This window comes from Pleurodeles waltl, chromosome 6 (genome assembly GCF_031143425.1).
Source record: "Pleurodeles waltl isolate 20211129_DDA chromosome 6, aPleWal1.hap1.20221129, whole genome shotgun sequence".
Classification (NCBI taxonomy): Eukaryota; Metazoa; Chordata; class Amphibia; order Caudata; family Salamandridae; genus Pleurodeles; species Pleurodeles waltl.
This window is the reverse complement of record NC_090445.1, coordinates 1024110714-1024133883: the sequence shown is the minus strand read 5'-3', so window position 1 is coordinate 1024133883 and position 23170 is coordinate 1024110714.

The following is a 23170-nucleotide window of genomic DNA, read 5'->3' as shown; positions in this document are numbered from 1 at the left end:
GATAAAATAGGAGAACCCATTATTCCTCCCCAAAAGTTGTTGGCACCAGTACAACAGAAGGATTTCATCACAGATCTATATAATGCACACATGCAAATAGCACCTCAGGATTGGTTAAAGGATTCCCATAACACAATACAACGAGGTTTATTGTATCACAACAACATGCTGTTAGTGCCCACCTCTGAATTACAAACACAGGTGATAATTTGGCATCACGCCTCACCGTTATGCAGGTCATCCTGGTTGGGTAAAAACCCTGGAAAATGTGCAAAAACACTTTTGGTGGGACGCTATAAGAAAGGACATTAAGCAATTTGTCACTACCTGTCCAATTTGTGCAAGACATAAATCTTCTTATAAGGCTCCTGACGGCTTGTTAATACCAATGCCAACACCCAAACAAGCTTGGCACACTGTGAGCGTAGACTTTATTGTAGGTTTACCACCTGTAAAATCCTTCACAACAGTGTTGGTTATAGTGGATTTTTTATCTAAAATGGCACATTTTGTACCATTACGGAAATTACCCACGGCGGCAGAATTTGCCGATATTTTTATAAGGGAAATTGTGCGTTTACATGGTTTGCCAAGCAAAGTGGTGTCAGACCGAGGGAGCCAGTTCAACTCCAGATTTTGGAAAAAATTATGTGAAAAACTGAAAATAGATGTGGCCTTATCCACTGCTTTCCATCCAGAGACAGATGGACAGACTGAACGACTGAACCAAACCTTACTTCAAACGCTACGTTGTTTATTGGCTGATTATTCTAGTGAATGGTTGGAAGCTCTTCCTGTAGCAGAGTTTGTTTATAATAATACTGAGCATTCAGCTCTACTTTGCTCACCATTCTATTTCTTGCAGGGGTATCATCCAAGAGCTATACCCATTTTGTTAGAAGATTCCCTGTTGCCTACAGTAACGGATAGACTAACGAGGTTAGGTGACATACAAGACAAAGCCAGGAAACATTTATTAAAGTACAAGGAAAGCATGAAAAGACAAGCAGACAAACACAGGTCTGAGGCCCCAATGTATAAAATTGGTGACAAGGTATGGCTCTCCACAAAAAACCTAAACATAGAGGGATCCCGAAAGCTGCAACCACGTTTCATTGGACCCTTTAGTATAACTGCCATAGTAAACCCGGTAACAGTAAAATTAGATTTACCAAAAGAATATCCAGTACATACTACATTCCATGTGTCCTTGCTTAAGCCGTACAACTCAAAAACCCGACCTGAACCACCACCTCCACCCATACCAATTAAGGGAAAGCTGGAATATGAAGTGAAAAGCATAAAAGACTCAAAAAGAATTAGTGGACGTCTGTTTTATTTAGTAGAATGGAAAGGATATGATGAATCTGAGAATTCATGGGAACCAGCATCATATGTACATGCCCCACAGCTGATTAGACGGTTTTATTTAAAAAATCCAGGAAAACCCCGTCCTATAGGAGGGCCTTTGAGGGGGGCAACTGTTAGGGTTTGTACACAGCAAAGAGCATGTCCCCTCTCACTGCACTAGTGGGTTCTGTAATAGCTCCCTTTTAAACTTACTATTAAAAGCCTTTCTTGTTATTTCACCTTCCCCCCCCTAGGCTTCTGTGTATGTTGTTTAATGTGCTGTTTTGTTTACACATTGGGCCTTGCTTTTACCAAGGCTTCTTTAAAACACTCCTCCCTAGGCCATGTGTTAATCCAACTCATTTGCATAATAACTGAAACTCTGCACACCTTTCAAGACCATGTGCAGCATGTGAGGACCACACCCAGCTCTTCAAACCACACCCAGCTCTGCACACCTTCCAAGAACATGTGCAGCATGTGAGGACCACACCCAGCCCTTCAAACCACACCCAGCTCTTTGAGCCACACCCAGCCCTGTCTATAAAAGGCATCCCCCGAGCCTCACCCAGTGCTTGTGCTCGTCTACCTCCAGCTTACCTGAGAACAGATCCCTCGGTGCTGGCACTCCTGCTCTTTACAGACTTTCTTTGACTTCAATGGGCGCAGCTGCTGGCTCTTCCTTCTTCCGGTTTCCGGTACCTCCTTGCCTCAGCCTCTCTCCTACGAGTAACCTGCAAAAGAGAAAGAAAACAAGGTTAGACTGATCAGTATCTCTTGCCAGCAACAAGTAAGTGCAAAACTTTTTATTACCTGAGGAAGCTTTGACGGCAATTTCTGGATTCGTGTATAGACAGTTTGAGGCGAAGTGCCTTCCACGAGTATTGTGATTCAGGCTCTTTGTTGCAGGAGTATTTTGCGGAACTTTGTGAAGCGGACATTGTTTTTTTTTTCATGGAACTTTTGGGAATCGAACAGTGAAAACCATTGACAGCAAGGCAAACAGTAAATCAAGGACTTGCACAAATTACATGCTGTATTTTGATGTAAAAGTACAGTATTTGTTTTATAAAAGATTCTGGAAATATGGGAAAAGTGAGTCTACTATTGGGAATTTAGGCTTTAGTTATATTATGATGAATGTTTGATATTGGTAATTCTGATAACGGTATTTGTTTAATGTTTTAGAAGCTTTACAGTAATAGAAAACACATCCCAGAGCAGTAACACATTCCAAACCTGGAAACTAGAGACCAGGATCCAAGAGGTACTTTTAGAAGAGAATTTCTAATAAATAAAGGGATAGTCAGGAACCCATTTAGGAATAGGTTGCACTTATCTGTTCTTTGTTTATGTTTCATTAGGCACCAGTTTCTACAGAAGTCAGAAAGGGCCGCAGATTTGTGCAGCACTTCAACAGTGGAAACGCAACAACGGTGTTGTCTTTTTATTTTTTATTTTATCCACTTCCCCCCTTCCCTTGAGCTTCTGTTCTTAGTGCACTGTTTTAAAAACTAGTGTGCTGGAACAAGCAGTTTCAGGGTGGGGTCGGATTGTCTTCAACCTCCATCAGAACTGAACAAGAACTCAGGTGAGCTGGGCTTTGACACCCACCCCCTGCAGAAGTTGAACCACCCCGCAAACGGTCCCTGAGATCCAGGAACAAGACAGAGAACATTGCCAAGACCCCCTCCAGGAAATAAGACCCTCCTGAATGTCACCCTTCTGTCCCACTTTGTCAGCCTGTCCACCTTAAACTGCCATAGCTACACTTCCTATGCCCCATAGGACAATGCACCTGTGAGACCAAGAGACTGGACTCTGCCATGGACATTGCTCCACCATCACCCCAGCCCATTTCACACACCCCTCCACTTATTTGAACAGAAATAAACATCCTTGAATAACCAAAAAATCTGGAGTCAGTCTCTGTTTTCAAAATGTGTAATTGCAAAATCTCTGGAATATAGCAATGTCAATGTACTTGTTCACATACCAATGTTACACAGCTGTAAGCCAGAAGCAAACATAGCAGAGGGCACAGATTGGGACCCAGATCTGTGAAATGGAAAGCCAAAGTGACAAGTCAGGGTCCATACACAGAGGTAAAAAGGCAGACTTAAGCTAGGTCCTACAATAGTATGAGATGTGGGAAGCAGTTCCATCTTCTTACTTGTGACTCACTGGAAGTATTGCATGATGATGTTGTTTCAGTTGTCTACTTCTTCTTCTTCTGCCTCCTCTTCTTCACTGTCCATAGGCTCTACAGCTGCCACAAGACCAGCATCAGGCCCATCCTCCTGCAGAAAAGGCACCTGGCGTCGCAAAGCCAGGTTGTGCAACATACAGCAGGCCACGATGATATGGCACACCTTCTTCGGTGAGTAGTATAGGAAGCCACCTGTCAGATGGAGGCACCGGAATCTGGCCTTCAGGAGGCCGAAGGTGCGCTTGATTATCCTCCTAGTTCACCCATGTGCCTCAGTAGCCATGACAAGTTGGGGTAACTAGAGTCACCTTCAAATATCGAGGGACAACTGTTAGACATCCTCCAAACATTAGGGAATCTAGCAGCAAATGAAACTGTGTGTGGACTTCAGCCTCACCTATTAGCCACACACGGTGCTTCTGGAGTTGCCCCATCACATAAGGGATGCTGCTATTCCTCAAAGTGTAAGTGTCATGCACTGAGCCAGGATACTTGGCATTCACATGGGAGATGTACTGGTCTGCCAAACACACCATCTGCACATTCATTGAATGGTAGCTTTTGCGATTTCTGTACACCTGTTCATTTCTGCAGGGGGGGGTGGGACAAATGCCACATGTGTACCATCAATGGCACCAATGATGTTGGGGATATGTCCCAGGGCATATAAGTCACCTTTCACTGTGGACAAATCCTCCACTTGAGGGAAAACAATGTAGCTGCGCATGTGTTTCAGCAGGGCAGACAACATTTTGGACAACACGTTAGAGAACATTGGCTGAGACATACCTGATGCCATGGCTACTGTTGTTTGAAAAGACCCACTTGCCAGGAAATGGAGCACTGACAGGACCTGCACTAGAGGTGGGATTCCTGTGGGATGGCGGATAGCTGACATCAGGTTAGGCTCCACCTGGGCACACAGTTCCTGTTGCAAGATCAAGTCTGTAAGTGATAATGATGTGTCTGTCTTCCATTGTCGACAGGTCCACCAGGGGTCTGCCGCCATCTCATCACCTGCCCCAGCAGACATGCCCTATGAAGGAGAAAGGTGATCAGAAGGTCATAGAACACTTAGGTATCACAATGCTGTTTTGCAAAAACGTTACATTTTCTCTATGTGCCTTTGTCCGTATTCCTGGCCTAAATAGGTGTGACACAGTTATTTGGCCTGCCATGTGGCCCCCTGAAATGGCGGCTGCCTGACCTGTAAGGTGGGATAAGGGGAAATGAGGTAACTGCGCTGGCGTTGTACACGGTCGCGGTAGGCGGTCGAAGACCGCAGTGCAATTCAGCATTGGTTAACATTGGGCCCTATGGGTTCCAGGAGTACCGCCACGGACGTGACCGCCATTTTCTATCTGTTTCCTCACTTTATACCTGACCTTCAACAGGAAAGGACCTACACTGCAAGTGCTGCTGTGACCTGTGTCATTTCGGAGGAGTTGGAGAAACTAGTGGATAGGGTCCTCCCCCAGTACACGCAACTGTACGGTTTTGGTTTCATTCCGTCTTCCTATGCTGATGACTCCCAGCTTATTATTACCATTAATCAGCCATGGGAGGAGTTTGCAGATCGGTTTAGTAATTGTATGGTGGAAGTGAGTAAATGGATGAAGACCAATTGGCTAAAAATGAATGCCACCAAAACTGAAGTTTTATGTTTTGGACCTGGAAAGAATTTATGGAACTCACGGTGGTGGCCCTCTGAATGTGGTAACTGCCCTGTGCCCACTACTGTTACTAGAAACCTAGGCATCTTGTTTGACGAACATCTGTCTTTTAAAAAACAGATTAATCATGTTTATGGTCAATTAAAATGCTCAGAAAAATCTTCCCCTATCTGTTACATGAATGGAGAGTATCTGATATCCTGGCATTGGTAATGACCAAGATAGACTACTGTAATGCACTGTTCCTTAATCTGGATAATGGGCTAATAAAAAGACTTCAATTAGTTCAGAAATCCGCTGTCAGAGCGGTTCTTAATCTCCCACGATGTATATCAGTTAGAGAGAGTCTTAGGAAATTACATTGGTTACCAGTGGCGCAGAGTATCCAGTTTAAGTCGCTCTGGCAGTTCATGGAATAGGACCACAGTACCTGACTTCCAGACTCCTCCTGCATGTACCGAATGGAGAAGCTTGAGGTCTTCCCAAGCTCACTTGATTATGGTCCCTCGCACACATAAAGCCAAATGGGGAGACAAAGCTTTTACAGTAGCTGCAGCTAGAGGATGGAACTCTCTCCCACAGAATATTAGGCAAGAATCAGGTTATATGAAATTTAGGAAAATGGTGAAAACTTGGCTCTTTGCTCCCTAATTTTTTTGTACATCACGATCAGGGTCTTTGATTTAGTTTGTTTCAGTTTCTTCTATTGGATGTTTTTCTATCTTCATTATTTCTGTTATTTTTCTTATCCTCTGTCTATTTTTTACTACGTGCTTTCTTCCCAGCGCTTCAATGCTCTTTGAGTAGGAACGCGCTTTATAAATCTCGAATTACATTACATTACATTACGGTCCTCCAGACAAACAGGTGAGTACACTGTGAGCATGGTGGATGGCACATGATTGTATGGAGTGTCATGGATGGAAAAGGAAGGGGGGGACAGGCCAGCATGTGAGGATAGTGTGTGTGTATGTATGTCTGGGCCAGGGTGGGAGGTTTTTAGGCAATGTGTGAGAAGAACTGTACGGGAGGCTAAAATCCATTTTAACTTCACTTTTCCTCTGGGTCAGCGCCCACCAGAAGAAGGGTGTTTGGCGTGCCATCGCCAAGGGAGTGCGGACCCTTGGGGTCTACCATAGACGGAGCACCCACTGCCAGAAAGAATGGGAGGACCTGCGCCGCTGGAGCAATAAGACGGCGGAGGCCCAGCTGGGGATGGTCTCCCAACGTGGAAGGGGTGCCCATCGCACCATGACCCCCCTGATGTTCCGGATCTGGCGGTGGCATATCCAGAGTTGGATGGGCGCTTGAGGGCATCACAGCAGCCACAAGGGGGTGAGTACACTGTCATTCAGTTGACTCTGCGCGCTTGACGAGGTGTCTGGGTGGAGGTGGTGGCCTGTGGGTTCCCCTAGGCCAGGGCAGAAGTGCAAAGGGGGATCCATTGTTTTGCAGCCTCATTCCCATTCCAACCCCAAAGTTGGTATTTGTCCTCTACACCTAGTCAGGTTCCCATGGGTTCCAGCTGTGCATTAAATGGGTCTAGACAGAGTCCCCCTTGGGCATGTGCTTTTCCCCTGCACTGTTAGTGCATGGCTTAGTCCAAAGGGCTGCTCCCTGTGTGCTGTGTCCGCCAACGGTAGTGGTGTTGCATGCACTGACCATGTGTCTCTTCTGTCTCCCCCCTTTTTATGTTTTGTCACCCTGTTCTTGCGTGCATTAGCATCATCTGGCGGAGTAGCAGTGGCACCAGAGCAGGAGGGAGCTGCATCCCACATGGCTCTGGGGGGTGGAGTAACGGAGTCTGAAGGCACCAGTGGGACGGAGGGTGAGGGGAGCTCCACGACGGGGACAGGAGCATACGCCAGTGACAACAACTCCTCTTCTGATGGGACCTTCCTTGCGGTGGTTGGCACCTCTGTGCCCACCGCATCAACAGGTATAGCCGCCACCCCCTCTGCCAGCACTGCCCTCCCAGCAGCACCTCAGTGTGTTTCCCGTGCCCGCTCACCCAGGAGGGTGGGCATCTCCTTTGCCCCAGGCACCTCAGACCCTGCCCCAGTCAGCCCTTCTGCCCTTAGTGAGGAGGCCATTGACCTCCTGAGATCCCTCACTGTTGGGCAATCTATCATTTTGAATGCCGTCCAGGGTGTTGAGAAGCATTTGCAGCAAACAAATGCATACCTGGAGGGAATTCATTCTAGCTCTGCAGCCCAACAGAGAGCATTTCAGGCTCTTGGCTCAGCACCGATGGCAGCCATTATCCCTGTGTCCAGCCTCCCCTTCCAACTTCTTCCAACCAGACTCAATCCCCTGTACCTCAACCTATCCCAAGCACACCATCAGACCAGCATGCACACTCATCAACACACGAGAGTGGACATGGCAAACATAGGCACTGTAGTGAATCCTAGTTTGTTTTAGCGGGATAACAGGAGTTAGCTTAGCCGTAGGCTTGTAAACTCGTGCCCCCGTCACCCAGTGACTTTTAACCTACTTAGCTTGCTCTGTCTTAGTCCATTTAATTATTTATTTCCTTTAAAATGGCGGCCTTGTTTATAGTTAGGCCACTTGTTATGGGTTCTATTATCAGTGTCATTGCGCCAAGGCGTCAAGATCAAGCACGAAAGACAAACATACAGTAGGCATTCACACTTAGGGATTTTCCCTCTCTATACTTTCGAGGGATACCGTCCCAAGCATGCCTGTTATCTATTGTTATGAATGACACTTATGTCAGGGGACCTTGTAGATCTGTATAAATACAACACACTTTTAGACAGATAATCAGAGGGATTCCGACCAGAGGGCATCGCCACCATCACTGATACCGATGCTGCAGTCATCTTGATGCTGACCCAGTCTTCGTGTCCCTGCGGAGTCTGAGATAGAAACCTCATTCCAAGGTAACGAGGGTTGGGAGCTCCTCTCATGGACACGGTTTTGGCAGATTAGGTTTAACAAACCCAGCTCTCCTTTTTTAGGTAGGAGGTTAGACCTACTCTCCTTAGGATATTAGGGCTTATTAATTTTTTATACCTGTACATATATTCCTGTTATATATTGCATAATGGTAGGGGTCTTTATAACAACGACTCTCCTCTTCACAATACTGTTGCTTGGTATATTCATTATCCTAATCATTGCAATTCATGCAACTTATAACAAATTGCAGTTATGTTAAATAAAAAAACTATTATAACTTCACTGCATCTGTGTTATTGCCTTTGTTTGTATGAGACATAATAATCTGTGAGAAAAGGGTAATTTCCGTTTAACCAGGACAACCCTGAGAGATCTTATTTTGAGTCCATGCGTAAGTGACTCCTACAAATCACCTCTTTACTATTGTGTTTCTGGTGAAGTACTGCTAGTAAGCCGGTAAGGTTTGGACAACAGTTACAACTAGTTGAAGGAAGAAACTTAGTCACCTACAAACGAAAGTACTGTCATCCTGAGACCAGCAGTCTTGCTCAGAGCAAGAGTCCAAATTACGACATGGCGCCACCAACGATGGTGTTTAGGAACTCATTTACGGTTACCCTGATTATCGCTGTCTCACAGACAACAGGTACCCTCAGTACCATTATACGGAGACGTCCGTGGTCTTTCGGAGAATCCTCCTCAGCCAAACAGGTAACTCCTAAATAGGCTGTAGGTTGTTCGAGCTCGAACTCACAAAAGGAAAAAACTTCCCCTATTTTGGTGTTCCGTTTCTCTAAACAACTATGGCTAATACCATAGACATTCCTGCGAATGCTAGACATGCACTTACACAACATTTATTAGCACATGGCCTTACAGAAGAGGGCGGGGAAGTTACTTTGATTATAGAAGCAACTGAAGCATACCAAACGGAAAGATTTTACTGTTGGGTTGCCTTTCCTGAGGCTGACCAACGAACGCACACATTTCACACTTATGACATTGCGGACGTACCCGTAAGGTACAAAGCATACCAGTATCATAAAATATCGCTCACATATCAGGAGCATCAAAACTGGTTTGAAGGCGCCCTACCACATATACTGCGGCGGGTGAGGCTAGGTCCTTTAACTAATGAAGGGCCTACGTGGCCCATGTTTCACATATACACCACCCATGTATACCCATGTGCCACATATACACCTCACCCAGGCATACAGACTATGCCGCTTGAAGATTTAAGGATATTATATAATGAATTAGTGGCATTATATAGACGATTGGTCCAGTTCGTAATGCGAACATTGAACACTACACCAGCGCGTCCAGCACCGCCAGTAGCTGGTGAATATCAATTGGCTACTGGGATTAATCCACAAACGGTGCATACCATTATGGGTAAAGTGCCCTCGGATAGAGAAAAAATACCGTTCTGGATTGCTCAGAAAACAAATCAGCCGGAAGCTGTGTTCCCCCATACGGGGCCACAGGAGAAACATAGATTGCTCACTATGTGCTTGCCATTCGGGATGGTTCCCTCGGTGGATGAATGTGCCACTTGGGGTACAGTCTTCGCTGCCGTTTATACTACCACGCATGGTACCCCTACACTGGCCAATTTACCGGAAGTGTTGAAACAAATACAAAATTAGCATGGGGCTGCACCGGCCCTAGATCTGGGGATGAAATTGATGCGTAACTTTGACGCCGTCTCCTCGATAATATTAAGTAATATTAAAGGGGAAGCAGTAGCACTGGCGATACGCCAGCGTCTCCTGGAAACTCCACACCAGGAACAAGAGAGACAGCTACCGAAAATAATCTCTGATACCTATACTAGTATAGGACGGGATGGGCTGGGAGCCAAACCTAAAAAATTGGACATACCGAGTACCACCCATAAGGAAGGTACAAGGCAAGCACTAGAGGGGTCTAAAAAGCGCTGGGACAAACAAAAGGATTTCAAGGATAGGAGAAATAAAAGAGCTGATTCTCCGCATCCGGAGTACTCCGACAGGAGGTATAATTTCAGGAATAGGGATAACATTAGAACTCCAGACAGATATACTGATTCACGTCCTTCTCGTTCCTTTCAGGACGCACCGGATAAACGTAGCGAGAGAGGGGGCCGTCAAGATCGACGTCCGGAATACGTGAAAGAAAAGAAAGACTCGCTGCAGTCTACCATTAAAAAAGAAGAAAAGACTCCTCAGCTAAAGCCACAGTTTAAAAAGAAGAAGGTGGCAGCACTGACAGTTAAAAATGCCAGTAGTATTGAGAACACTGTTGAGGAACAAGAGGTGGGCAGTGACTCTGTTGGACAGCGCGGCAGAGGTCACGATATGTCGCCAGAGTCTGAAAGATCATCTGGATGCGACAGCAACTAGCGATTATATCGCAGTTGAAACGGCGGATGGCCGCGTTCTCCCACCTGATCGGGTTTATGATTTAACAATTCAGATAGAGGGAGACGTGGAACGCATTATTAGTGTAATATTCTGGGATGAACTTACTAGTGATATCCTGTTGGCCGAGAGAGACTGGCCACCTGAACATGTCCGCAAGCTCCCACATGGGGAAGATGTCATTTTGCCTTCTTTCTCCGATCTTGTTCCGGAGGCAGACAAAAAAGCCTATGCTGCTGATTGGGCTTTAGCGCAGGCACCTGCATTATACCGTAATCATGTAGGTTGGGACAAGGACTCTCCTTGTCATGTTATTCCCGTTCGGTCTACACCACACCCGCAGCCACAATACCCTGTTAAACATGAAGCAAAAGCTCCAGTGACGGAGATACTGTCACAACTTGAATACCAGGGAGTAATTGAGCCCTGTACATCGGCAATGAATAATCCGCTATTTCCCGTTACAAAACCTGATCATTCATATAGAATAGTGGTTGATTATAGACACTTAAATAGTCATGCACGCACTTATGCTATACAAAATTCACACAGCACAGCGCTGATTAATAATATAGTGCGTAAAAAATACAAAATTACATTGGATATATCTAATGGATTTTTCTGCCAGAATTTAGCACATGAAAGTAGAGACCTAAGTGCATTTTCCTTTGGCTCCCAGAAACGCTTTTGTCGTTTACCACAAGGCTTTAAAAACAGCCCAGGACTGTTTTCGGCCCGTGTCACATCAATTTTACAGGAACTTGATTCTGAGGCATTATCATATGTGGATGATATCTATCTCACTGATGACACCCTTGACATTCATCTTGCAAGGGTCGATCGGATAATTTGGGGATTTGCCGCCTTCGGATATAAATTTAATTTTAAGAAAAGCAAGATAGCCTTTCTTAGTGTATTGTTCCTAGGATATGAACTATCACACGAGGGGAAGAGCCTGGCCCCGCACTTCTTAGAGAAGTGTGCTCAGCTACAGCCTCCAAACACGCTTAAGAAATTACAGTCATTACTGGGTTTCTTTAATTTTGGCAGAACATACATTCCAGATTACGCTGAACGCGTCAAGCCACTATATGACTTAATTCAGCCCAATTTTTCTAGCAGGCGATGGACAATTGCACACACACACATCCTTAGGGATATACAACGGGACATGCTGGAGGCTAGACACTTGTACACACGTGACAATAAAAAGAATTTGGTCATCTGAATAATAGCTGGTGCCCTCGGATTTACCTATGTCACCTTTAATGAGGGTGACATGGTGCCGATAGCATACAAATCACATTTGTACTCCAATGCAGAGAAACGTTTTGCTCCTACTGAAAAAATTCTAACAGCAGTTCAGATGGCCGTCATAAAGGAGAGGCCACTTGCCCAAGGGAAGCGCATTATTGTTGTCTCCCCGGTACCGGCCTTAGAGGCTGTCACCAAAGCGAGCGTTCCAAAAGCTAAGGCATTACATCCACGCTGGATTCAATGGGCAACATCTCTGACCGCCACTGATGTTGATTATGTGTTTGACCCAAGACTTCAGACACAAGAATTTCTCCAGTATGAACAGGAGTACCCCGCTCCCTTACACATATTGCCAATAGACAGTTATGATACCATCATTTACACTGACGGATCGGCACAACCGGCTGTGGGTACTAAACATCAATACTCAGAAGCTTGCGCAGCCGTGTGCGGGGTAATGGAAGACGGAGTTTTCCATCCTCATAATACCTACACTCAGACCTTAGGGGACTGCAAAGCCCAGTTGGCCGAGCTTAAGGCTCTTCTTCTAGCGCTCGAACATGTAGAGCCAGGAACACAGACTTTGATCGTCTGTGATTCGTATTACTGCGTCCAGTCATACAATGAATATCTCAATCATTGGATCCTGAACGGGTTTAGAGATTCTAAAGGGAACACCATTAAACACAAAATATTGTGGGGAAGGGTGGCTGATCTTAAGGATAAGCTGCCATGTGTCCATGTAGTTCATACATTGGGGCACCAACGTGTAGGAATACATGTTGCCGGTAATACATTGGCTGACGAAGCAGCCAAAGCTTCAGTAGCTAGGGCTTCTGTGGCTGCAGTGACTCGTTCTCAGACGAGGTTGGATAATGAAATACTGATTGCCGTTAAAGCCTCGGCTGCAGGCAAGCCCCTCCCGAAAGGATACCCTACGAACTATACATATCATATCAGTGCACAGAATGTTGCTTTTGCAACAATTCCTGATGTTGGTGATCGAGTGATCCCAAATGTAGATCAAAGATTGGGGCTGATTACAGCTGCACATGAGGGTGTCGCTTCTGCACATGCTAGTATACTGGCCACTATCACCATTCTACAACAACGGTATTGGTGGCCTGGTCTATGCAGACGGACTAAAACGTATGTCCTTTGCTGTGACATTTGTCAGCAGATTAAGGGCTCAAATATCAGACGCCCTCCGCAGACATCTCTCTTAGTGTCAGACAAGCCACCCCATTGTGTGTACCTGGACCACTGTGGTCCCTTGCAACCTGATGGTGCATACAAATACATTTTAGTGGCTGTAGATTCCTGTTCTAGATTCCTGTGGGTATGGCCACAGCGGTCGGCTGACGCCCGGACTGTTATAAAAGATTTGCTGATCTTTATCGGTACATATGCGGTTGCAGCATTCCATTCGGACCAGGGCCCTGCATTTGCCTCTAAGGCTTTCAGGGACACCATGAGGACGATGGGTGTTGAACTCCATTACTCCTCACCATACCATCCCGAGGGAAATTCAATTGTGGAGAGGCGGAATCGTGATCTAAAGCAGTCCTTAACAGCTCGAGTTTTAGGTTCAGGCCGCAGTTGGTTACATCACCTATAGGGGGTCCAGAGAGCACTGAATAATCTGCCAAGACGGTCCTTGGGGGGAAAGTCTCCATATGAGGTTCTCTTTGGGACGACTATGTATGTCCCCAATCTTGATGCCCCTGGTATGGTGGCAGCAGAAACACCATTTGACATAAAAGAACGTCTCACTGTTTTGCAGGAGCTTCAACAATTCCGTGATGATAAATCATCTGCAAGTGCTGCCACCTTGGGAATAAGGGACTTGGCGAAAACTTCGACTGGCTGGATTCCTTACATTGGGGATCTGGTTCGTGAGAAGATCGCTGTGAAAAAAGAGTTTGGTCCATCATACAGAGCACCTGTACCGGTCTTGGGGATAAAAGGCACCAGGACTGTCATCCTTCCACCGTTGTCTGGTTCCAAATCCAACAGATTTATCTCCATTGATGACATCAAATTACACCATGTGGCCGATTCTTCACAGTAGACCAGGAGGTCCCTTGGGTAGTTCCCGATCCCCTCTCACTACCCAACAGGACGTCCCTCTACATGGTAGGATGACCATCGGTACTTCTGACTATGCAACTATGTCAGCTGTTGTTCCGAACACTTCCTCGACAATGGGGAAGGCGGACAATGAACTTTTGTTGGTTCCAGTAACACCTTCGGAGGACTCCCCGCTGCAGGATTTGGCTGTATTTTACACGAACACTTCCACGACTAATAACGTTGTCTATCAAGAACTTCCACGAGCAGTGGATGAGCGTTCCACGGGTCCTGTGTTTGCGGAGACTTCCTCTGGCTATTTTATAGACATTGATGATTTTTCTTCAGATTCATCCTCTACTGAGACTGGAAAATGTTCGAGAGGTAGCCAATTCTATTGATGGCTTAAGCACAACTATTTGATATATCCATGGAACTATCTCTGGTTTTGTTTGACATTTATTGCATTGTTTTTATGGATTGGGTTTGTGACTGTTTTCTTTTTACTAATTAATGGTCACTATATTGCTGATCGCTCCTCAGTGGAGCCTGTTGATGTAATTTTAACACCACATCGTTCATCACATAAGGTCCGGCGTGATTTGTCCCCTGTCAATATTACGGCTATTCCAATTCCTGATGGGATTGTCTGGGACAAAGTTCAGTTCGATATCTACGGGCCTACAGAGATAATTCAAATACCATACGTGTTCAAGATTTCTATGTCTGATGTTATTACACCTAATGTTGTCTCTGATGATTGGGATGTCCAAACAGATGATTCCATGCTAACTGAGATGAAGGACTACTCCGCTTTTGGGAGTGATGATGTATATGATTATAAAATGAATTATGGGGAAATGTTCTGCTATAACAATTGGGGACATCACTACCTGCACCGTGCAACTAGATATAGGCCTCTCTTTAACTACACACAATGGGAACACTATTCAACACCACAGGTGGGGAGTCCAAAGTATTACAGTGACAAATTCACATACTTTTCTGGGCATGATACGAAGAAAGCTGAATCATATTATTTTAAATTACCTACAACACAATTTAGAAAACTCTTGCTAACAGATACAAAACTGATTTATTCAGACCCCTTTGTTTCCCGACTCTCGATTGAAGGATATGAATATTGGAAGAACACTATCGATTTGAAGAGTGTATGGGGAACACAAGATTGGCAAATTCAGGGTAGGGAAGCTTTGTTTCGAGCTTGCTTAATTCCTGTACAAATGATTTTCTTGAATGACACTGTTGAGCAGACATCGTGTCTGGGGTTAGCAAAAATTAAAGATTTAAACACGCCCAATATTCCTACACTGACAAAATTTGGAGATTGGCAACACTTTCTTAATGTTTCAGAGGACAGGCTAGATGCATTGGTTAAGGCTGAAAATTATAATTCTTCACTTTCCCGTCCCGGGGGATGGTTGGTATGGCCCACCGACACTGATGAGTGTCAGAAGCGGTTTTTAAACTCTTCAAGGGGATTTTCCATTCATAGGCCTGACCCTCGCTTTCTATCAGGTCAACATACTGGTATCATTACAACATACAGTGTGGGTAAGCTGTGCCAGCAATGGGTGCAGACAAACACTTTAACAGCGGTTAAACAACACCTGAACACTCTTTCAGACAGTATAGATTTACAAGATTTCCTATTGGGTCCTAGGAAGCAGCGCTCGAAACGGTTTTTATATGCTATGTATAATGAAATTTGGAAACTTTCTCAAATTGAGGCTGCTGCACGTTTACGGCAACTTGATAAGGAGAATTTGGAAAAAACATTGGCTGTTGTCGATAATGGCATGAACACCCTATCCAACAGGATATACTCACTGTCGAATATAGTGTCATCTGCTATTGATATCACTCAGACTGATTTGTCCCGGTTATATCATGGGCAAACATAGCTACGTTCCATCATGCAGCTGGGTTGGGCATTGCAGACGCTGAGAAGTGGCCACATTCCATGGAAATACATTAATGGAAGCTAACTATTCACTGCTTTTAATTTTTCCAGGGAACAAGAGACAATGGCTAAAAGGGAGGCTCGTTTTACATTGCTTCAAGTAGAAAAATTAGATAAGTTGCCCTTCACAGTAGCAGAAAGTCCTTCAACTATCTGGCTCCTACACGGCATTATTAATTTACCGTTTTTGACCTTTCGTTTCTCGAACTGCCTGAAACATCTTGCAGTGGGACGCGATGAACAGCTAGGAGATAGCTTTATTAAGGAAGAGTGGGAGTTACCCTTTGAGTATCGATGTCTGAACGGCGAACAGGAGGTCTTTCTTAGCGGAAGTGAAAATGAGACTAATGTTCGTCATTCCATGATATGCAAACAGGTGTCTCTTCACGGTCTTTGCAATGCGGGGGTCGCGAATTTGGCCTGTTTTCTGAAGGGTACTCCCGTCCCCTTGATTCGTTCAGTGTTTCATGTACTTTCTAATGGGAGTTATGTTCTACTGAGCGATGACAGCTGTTGCGGCTTGCGACCTGGAATTGCCTACGCAATCTCAGTCACGAAGGTCGTTACGTGTTGTGGCCATGTTTTGTTTCCCCTCACACGAGAGATACACGTATCTGAAATGTGGCCCCACATTGATACTATTAATGTGAACTATGACAAGTTGAGTAGACTGAAGGCGCTATTGTTTCAAAAACAGGTCGCCTTGACATCCGCAAAAGAGACGTATGCTCTCCAGGTTGCGAGATCATCAGCCGAGATACAATCCCTTTTAAATACCGATTTCCCCATACACTTTGGAGAGTTGGTATCCAGAATATTCAATGTTTCAAGCACCACTGGGATTGTTCATTTCTTTAAGGCTGTCGGGTCTGGTTTCGTGTCCATCTTCCAGACTGTCTTCGGAGTCATCCCATCAGCCACCCATTCTCTCTTTTCCAGTGTGTTTGGTGGCTTACCAATTATTTTGGCTTTAATTGGCAGACTACTGCTGCTATTTTTTCTGATTCGCGGTGGTTGTTTTTTTCCAGCGACACAGAGCAATGGAGCCGCTCCCGTCAACCCTGCTGTGCCGTGAACGCATGGTTCTGATCTTCGGTACACCTTTGCTGGTGGAACTAGAGTTTGACTGGTCATTGTCATTCCGGCCTCTACTCTGGTGTGTACAACCGGTGTTCCGCTGCATATGGTGTCTCTTTGAACATCTGCCTATGGTCTGTCTTGCTGTTGCACCAACATCTCCTGTGGACCACAAACTGCTGATGTCCCCGATGAGGGTTCATACACGGTCATGCCCCTTGAGACTGAGGTTGCTCCGCGAGGCCACCTATGAGCCTTCTGTTATACAAACTAACATGGATGTGGACGCTGCAGCGAGTGTCGATACACCGATGAATATGGCTCACTTCTGCTCTGTGGATCCGTTTGTCCGTCCAGCTCTCAATTTCACTTCAGACGACGTTGACTCATTTTTAAGATCCTTGAATGGTGACTTCGATGACATTCTTCAAGATCCTGCATATAGCACATAATTTGGTGAATTCGCTTGCCAGTTCCCGGTTCTAAAAACTAGCAATTTAACTGAAAGTTTGCTATACTTGTCATGGTTGATATTAACATCTCTGAATGTTTTTTAAAACGTATTTTAACAAACAGCATTTATTTTTGTCATTACGTAAATTTTTTTAGCTTGAGTTTTCCTTTTCGTTTTTTGGCTTTTTGGTTCAGTAGCAGCTTTTTTAGCGATTGGGTTTCCTTACCTTCATCATACCTGTTGCGGCAATGGGGAGGGTGTAGTGAATCCTAGTTTGTTTTAGCGGGATAACAGGAGTTAGCTTAGCCGTAGGCTTGTAAACTCGTGCCCCCGTCACCCAGTGACTTTTAACCTACTTAGCTTGCTCTGTCTTAGTCCATTTAATTATTTATTTCCTTTAAAATGGCGAACTTGTTTATAGTTAGGCCACTTGTTATGGGTTCTATTATCAGTGTCATTGCACCAAGGCGTCAAGATCAAGCACGAAAGACAAACATACAGTAGGCATTCACACTTAGGGATTTTCCCTCTCTATACTTTCGAGGGATTGTTGATATTAATTGCCGTCCCAAGCATGCCTGTTATCTATTGTTATGAATAACACTTATGTCAGGGGACCTTGTAGATCTGTATAAATACAACACACTTTTAGACAGATAATCAGAGGGATTCCGACCAGAGGGCATCGCCACCATCGCTGATACCGATGCTGCAGTCATCTTGACGCTGACCCAGTCTTCGTGTCCCTGCGGAGTCTGAGATAGAAACCTCATTCCAAGGTAACGAGGGTTGGGGGCTCCTCTCATGGACACGGTTTTGGCAGATTAGGTTTAACAAACCCAGCTCTCCTTTTTTAGGTAGGAGGTTAGACCTACTCTCCTTAGGGTATAAGGGCTTATTAAATTTTTATACCTATACATATATTCCTGTTATATATTGCATAATGGTAGGGGTCTTTATAACAACGACTCTCCTCTTCACAATACTGTTGCTTGGTATATTCATTATCCTAATCATTCCAATTCATGCAACTTATAACAAATTGCAGTTATGTTAAATAAAAAACTATTATAACTTCACTGCATCTGTGTTATTGCCTTTGTTTGTATGAGACATAATAATCTGTGAGAAAAGGGTAATTTCCGTTTAACCACGACAACCCCGAGAGATCTTATTTTGAGTCCATGCGTAAGCGACTGCTACAAATCACCTCTTTACTATTGTGTTTCTGGTGAAGTACTGCTAGTAAGCCGGTAAGGTTTGGACAACAGTTACAACTAGTTGTAGGAAGAAACTTAGGGCCTGATTCTAACTTTGGAGGACGGTGTTAAACCGTCCCAAAAGTGGCGGATATACCACCTACCATATTACGAGTTCCATAGGATATAATGGACTCGTAATACGGTAGGTGGTATATCCGCCACTTTTGGGACGGTTTAACACCGTCCTCCAAAGTTAGAATCAGGCCCTTAGTCACCTACAAACGAAAGTACTGTCATCCTGAGACCAGCAGTCTTGCTCAGAGCAAGAGTCCAAACTACGACAGCACCACACATCCCACAGGCACTCACACAAGCACCATCCTCATGCAGACACAGCAACACTGACTGCCTCCACTGTTTCCCCCTCCTCCACGTCCTCCTCCTCCCTCCCTGTCTCGTCTCCACTCACACCTGCATGCACTAAATCCTCAGCCAATACCTCCATCACCAGCACGGCCATCACCACACACCGCTCACGTGCACTCACCAACCCCACTACCATTCACACATCCCCTGTGTCCTCTCCCAGTTTGTCTGTGAGCCCTCCTCCCAAACTGCACAAACGCAGGCACACACCCACCCAACAGCCATCCACCTCAAAATAGCCTCCGGCCCATGTGTCAGGACCCCGGCAGCACATGGGCATGAGCACACTCACCGTTCCCACTGTTGCTCTCTCTGTTCGGCCACATGCTCCCCTCCTCTGTCTTCCCTTATCCACATTTGCCTACCGGTCTGAGCCATGTCCCCTTTGCAGTAGAAGTCACCTGTCAGGACGTTTGGGCCGTTGGTGGCTCCAGTGCTCTCATCATGGACCATGGACACCAATACGACCTATGAAGAGGTAACAGAGGACTACGTTTCCCAGCTTTCCTGGGTGGCGGCCATTTTGGGTGTGGTCAGGCTATATATACCTGCCACACCCTTCCGGCCGATGCTTCCTATTCTGAGCTCTTCGGAGGAGCCGGTGTTTTCCCTCGCTCCTGATTTGGCCTTTTTCAAGCCTATGCCTTCAATGCTCGCGGCTGGCTTGCAGCGGTGAGAGATTTCTAACGGGCCTCCCCGTCCTCTTGGTGAACTCCGAGTTCGGAGTTATTTACTGGTATTTGAGAAGACCGAGAGCGTTGCTAGGCAACCCCTGTTCCCTCGGCCACTTCTTGTTTCATTACAATAACACTTCCTTCCTTGGAACAAAACAGTTCTTCATATCATTTCTTTTGAACGGTTACAATGGTGTTCTTGCGCATGTTTCACATTGCCCTGTGAGCGCGTTATTTTATTTCTCTCTATGTACGCGCTATGAATCAATAGTATCATTATTATATTCTACAATGTTATTTTTGACTAATAAGACAGTGATAATTGTGGTTGCCCACACATTTAGTGAAACAAGTGTTGTGTGATGTTTGTTATTGAGACTATTAAATTTTCAGGTTTTCTTTGAGTTCGTGTTATATCAGCATATTGTTTCGGAAATGTTTTTATGGTTCTTGGCATAGGAGGATTTCGGAGAGAGAGATTCTCGTTCTAGTGTGGAGCTCCTGGCATATGCTCATTGTGAGAAAGGTTGTCGGTGGCCTGTGTCCTTTGGCACTACTTGAATTTCTGGCACATGTGTTGTGAGAACCTGGCGCTCTACTTTCGCTTATAACCCACAGACGCTTAGAAGAGCCATTGAGTGTAGTAATTCCTTGCTGGCATTTTAGATTATTGAGAGCAATTTCAAAAGTGATAAAGGCCATTAATGTGTATATTTCTTTGTTGCATGGTTATTAATGCATGTTCTGTATTAACTTTTTCAGATCTCCCTCCTGGCTGTTCCTTTCCGGTTATCCCTTCCCCCAACTGGGCCCCTCGAATGTTCAGCGCCAAAACGCCATCTGACTTGGTGTTGCCTGGAGGTAGGCTTCTTATCTATCATCGTGCAGACCCCGAGGATTCGGACCTCCTGACACCATGCACCTTCACCCAAATTCAACAAAAATGCACCTCCTACAATCACTACCTCTTCCTCCACTCCCAAACCCCCTCCATCTTCCCCTCCCAGTGTGTCAAAGAAACTTTTCCTGGCTAACATTGACCTCTTCCCTACACCCCCCCGTCCTTCCCCTAGGGCCAGGCTGTCCAGGTCCCAGCCCAGCACCTCAGCCACCAAATCCTCAAGCACAGTGGTCCTAACAACTCCGATCTCATCGCGGGCGGCACACATCAGGGCTGCCAGTGTGCCACCTACCGAGGCCAAGGGGCAGGCCTTTCCACCACCTGCCAAGGTGAAGAAGTTGCCCACATGCCGCAGGGAGAAGCCACGCCTACCAGCAAGCAAGAGCTCCTCCAAACCAAAAGGGGACAGTGCATGACACCAGCAGCAATATCAAAGGTGGGGAAGAGACACAAGCCAAAGAGCAGGTCAGGACAGGGCACGGTGGCTCCGGCTGAGAGACCAGAGTCACCAGCACCGCCACCTGCACGTCTGCTGCCTCAGCAACAGTCCCCAGCATCATCCCCAGTGGGCAGCCGTCCGAGGCTGCAGGAGATGTCCTGCTGTGTCCCTCAACAGGTGCAGACACATGTACCACTGCCACCAGCCCCGCAAAGCGCTCAGACAGTGCCACCACAGCTGACATGGCAATCATCACCAGTGGGCAGCAATCCGAGGCTGCAAGAGATGCCCTGGACCCTGCCCAGCATCCATGATGCATGAGTCCCAGCACTGTTTGTACCTGCAGGTGGCAGGCGAAGTCACAGCAGGGTGGAGTGTGTCTCTACCTCCATGGCGTATCATGCTACCTGTTCCTAGTTATCTCATGGCACACACACCCAGATGATGAAATGGGACCTGCCACACTGCATGTGAAGCACTCTGGCACCAAGCCCCCTCCAGAACAAGTGGAGAGATATATCTACTTCCTCAGTCCTTGGCTGGATGAAGCACTCTGGGCATAAAGCCCCCTCCAGAACCAGTGGAGATTCACATCCACTACCTCAGTCCTTGGCAGGATGAAACACTCTGGGCACAAAGTCCCCTCCAGAACCAGTGGAGATTCACATCCACTACCTCAGTCCTTGGCAGGATGAAACACTCTGGGCACAAAGCCCCCTCCAGAACCAGTGGAGATTCACATCCACTACCTCAGTCCTTGGCAGGATGAAGCACTCTGGACACCAAGCCCCCTCCAGAACCTTTGGAGATTCACATCCACTACCTCAGACCTTGGCAGGATGAAGCACTCTGGGCACAAAGCCACCTCCAGAACCAGTGGAGATTCACATCCACTACCTCAGTCCTTGGCAGGAGGAAGCACTCTGGGCACCAAGCCCCCACCAGAACCAGTGGAGATTCACATCCACTACCTCAGTCCTTGGCAGGATGAAGCACTCTGGGCACAAATCCCCCTCCAGAACCAGTGGAGACTGTTATCCACTTGAGAGACTGTGTCTTTGCACTCCCCAGGATACAGCAGTGGGTAAACCACCCACTGGAGAGACTTGAGAGACTGTGGCTTTTGCACTCCACATGACCAATCAGTGAGTCCCCTCGTGGAGCAGTGGCATTGTCCGTTCATCCGGCTGAGGTGCCCCCCCTCCTCCTGAGGTGCCTGTTTATTTTCCATCTGATGCCCCTGCAGTGTTCTCTTCGTTTCGAGTCAGGTATCTTGTGTGGGCTTCGCCCATGCATTTTGGGACACTGATCCACGGACAATGATTTGATTATTATCTGGACTTGTGTAGTTGGTGTACATATATCTATATACTGATTTTTGAAATTGCCCTATCTGATTTTTATTGATTACACTCGTTACAATTATTTCCTTTTCTCCTTGCGTTCTTCCAGGAGGTGAGGGGGTGTATATGTAATGTTGCTGCACGTATTTGTGTATATGGTGTTGTGGGTGAGGGTGGGGGTGTTGCGTGTTGCATGTTGCGTGTTTGTGTCATTCTCTTTTCCCTCCCCTCTACCCTGTGTTGAAGGTGCAGTACTCACCGTGGTCGTCGACGCCATCTTTCCTGCTCCTGATACAAGAGGAGGAAGACCAGCATGGGCAGGACCTGTAGTTCGGTCTCCATGGCATCCTGGTTCCTCGTTGGGTGTCGAGAGGTGAGTGGTTTCCCTTCCAAGTCCTGTTTCCGCTGTGCTTTTGATAGCATTGGTACTGCCCCGGAAAAGGTGGCGGATAGGCCTGTTGTAATACAGTGGGAGGAACCTTGTGTTCTGCCTGTCTGTTGCCGGTTAACACCGCGGTGTTTGTTTCTACCGCTGTGGCAGTCAGAATGTTAAAGTGACTGTCTATGTTGGGGGTTTCCGCCATGGTCGTGATTACTACTGCTTTAACACCAACTGCCAGGGTTGAAATGGGGGCCAATATGTTTCTGAGCCCACCTCTCCACAATGCCTATGCATAATTAGCCTGTTGTAGCAAGTACAAAAAAAAACCAAGGGGATCATACACACAAGTATCTCACAAGGCTCTTTTTGTAAGCGGGGTATTGAAGTTTGGTGGAGAGC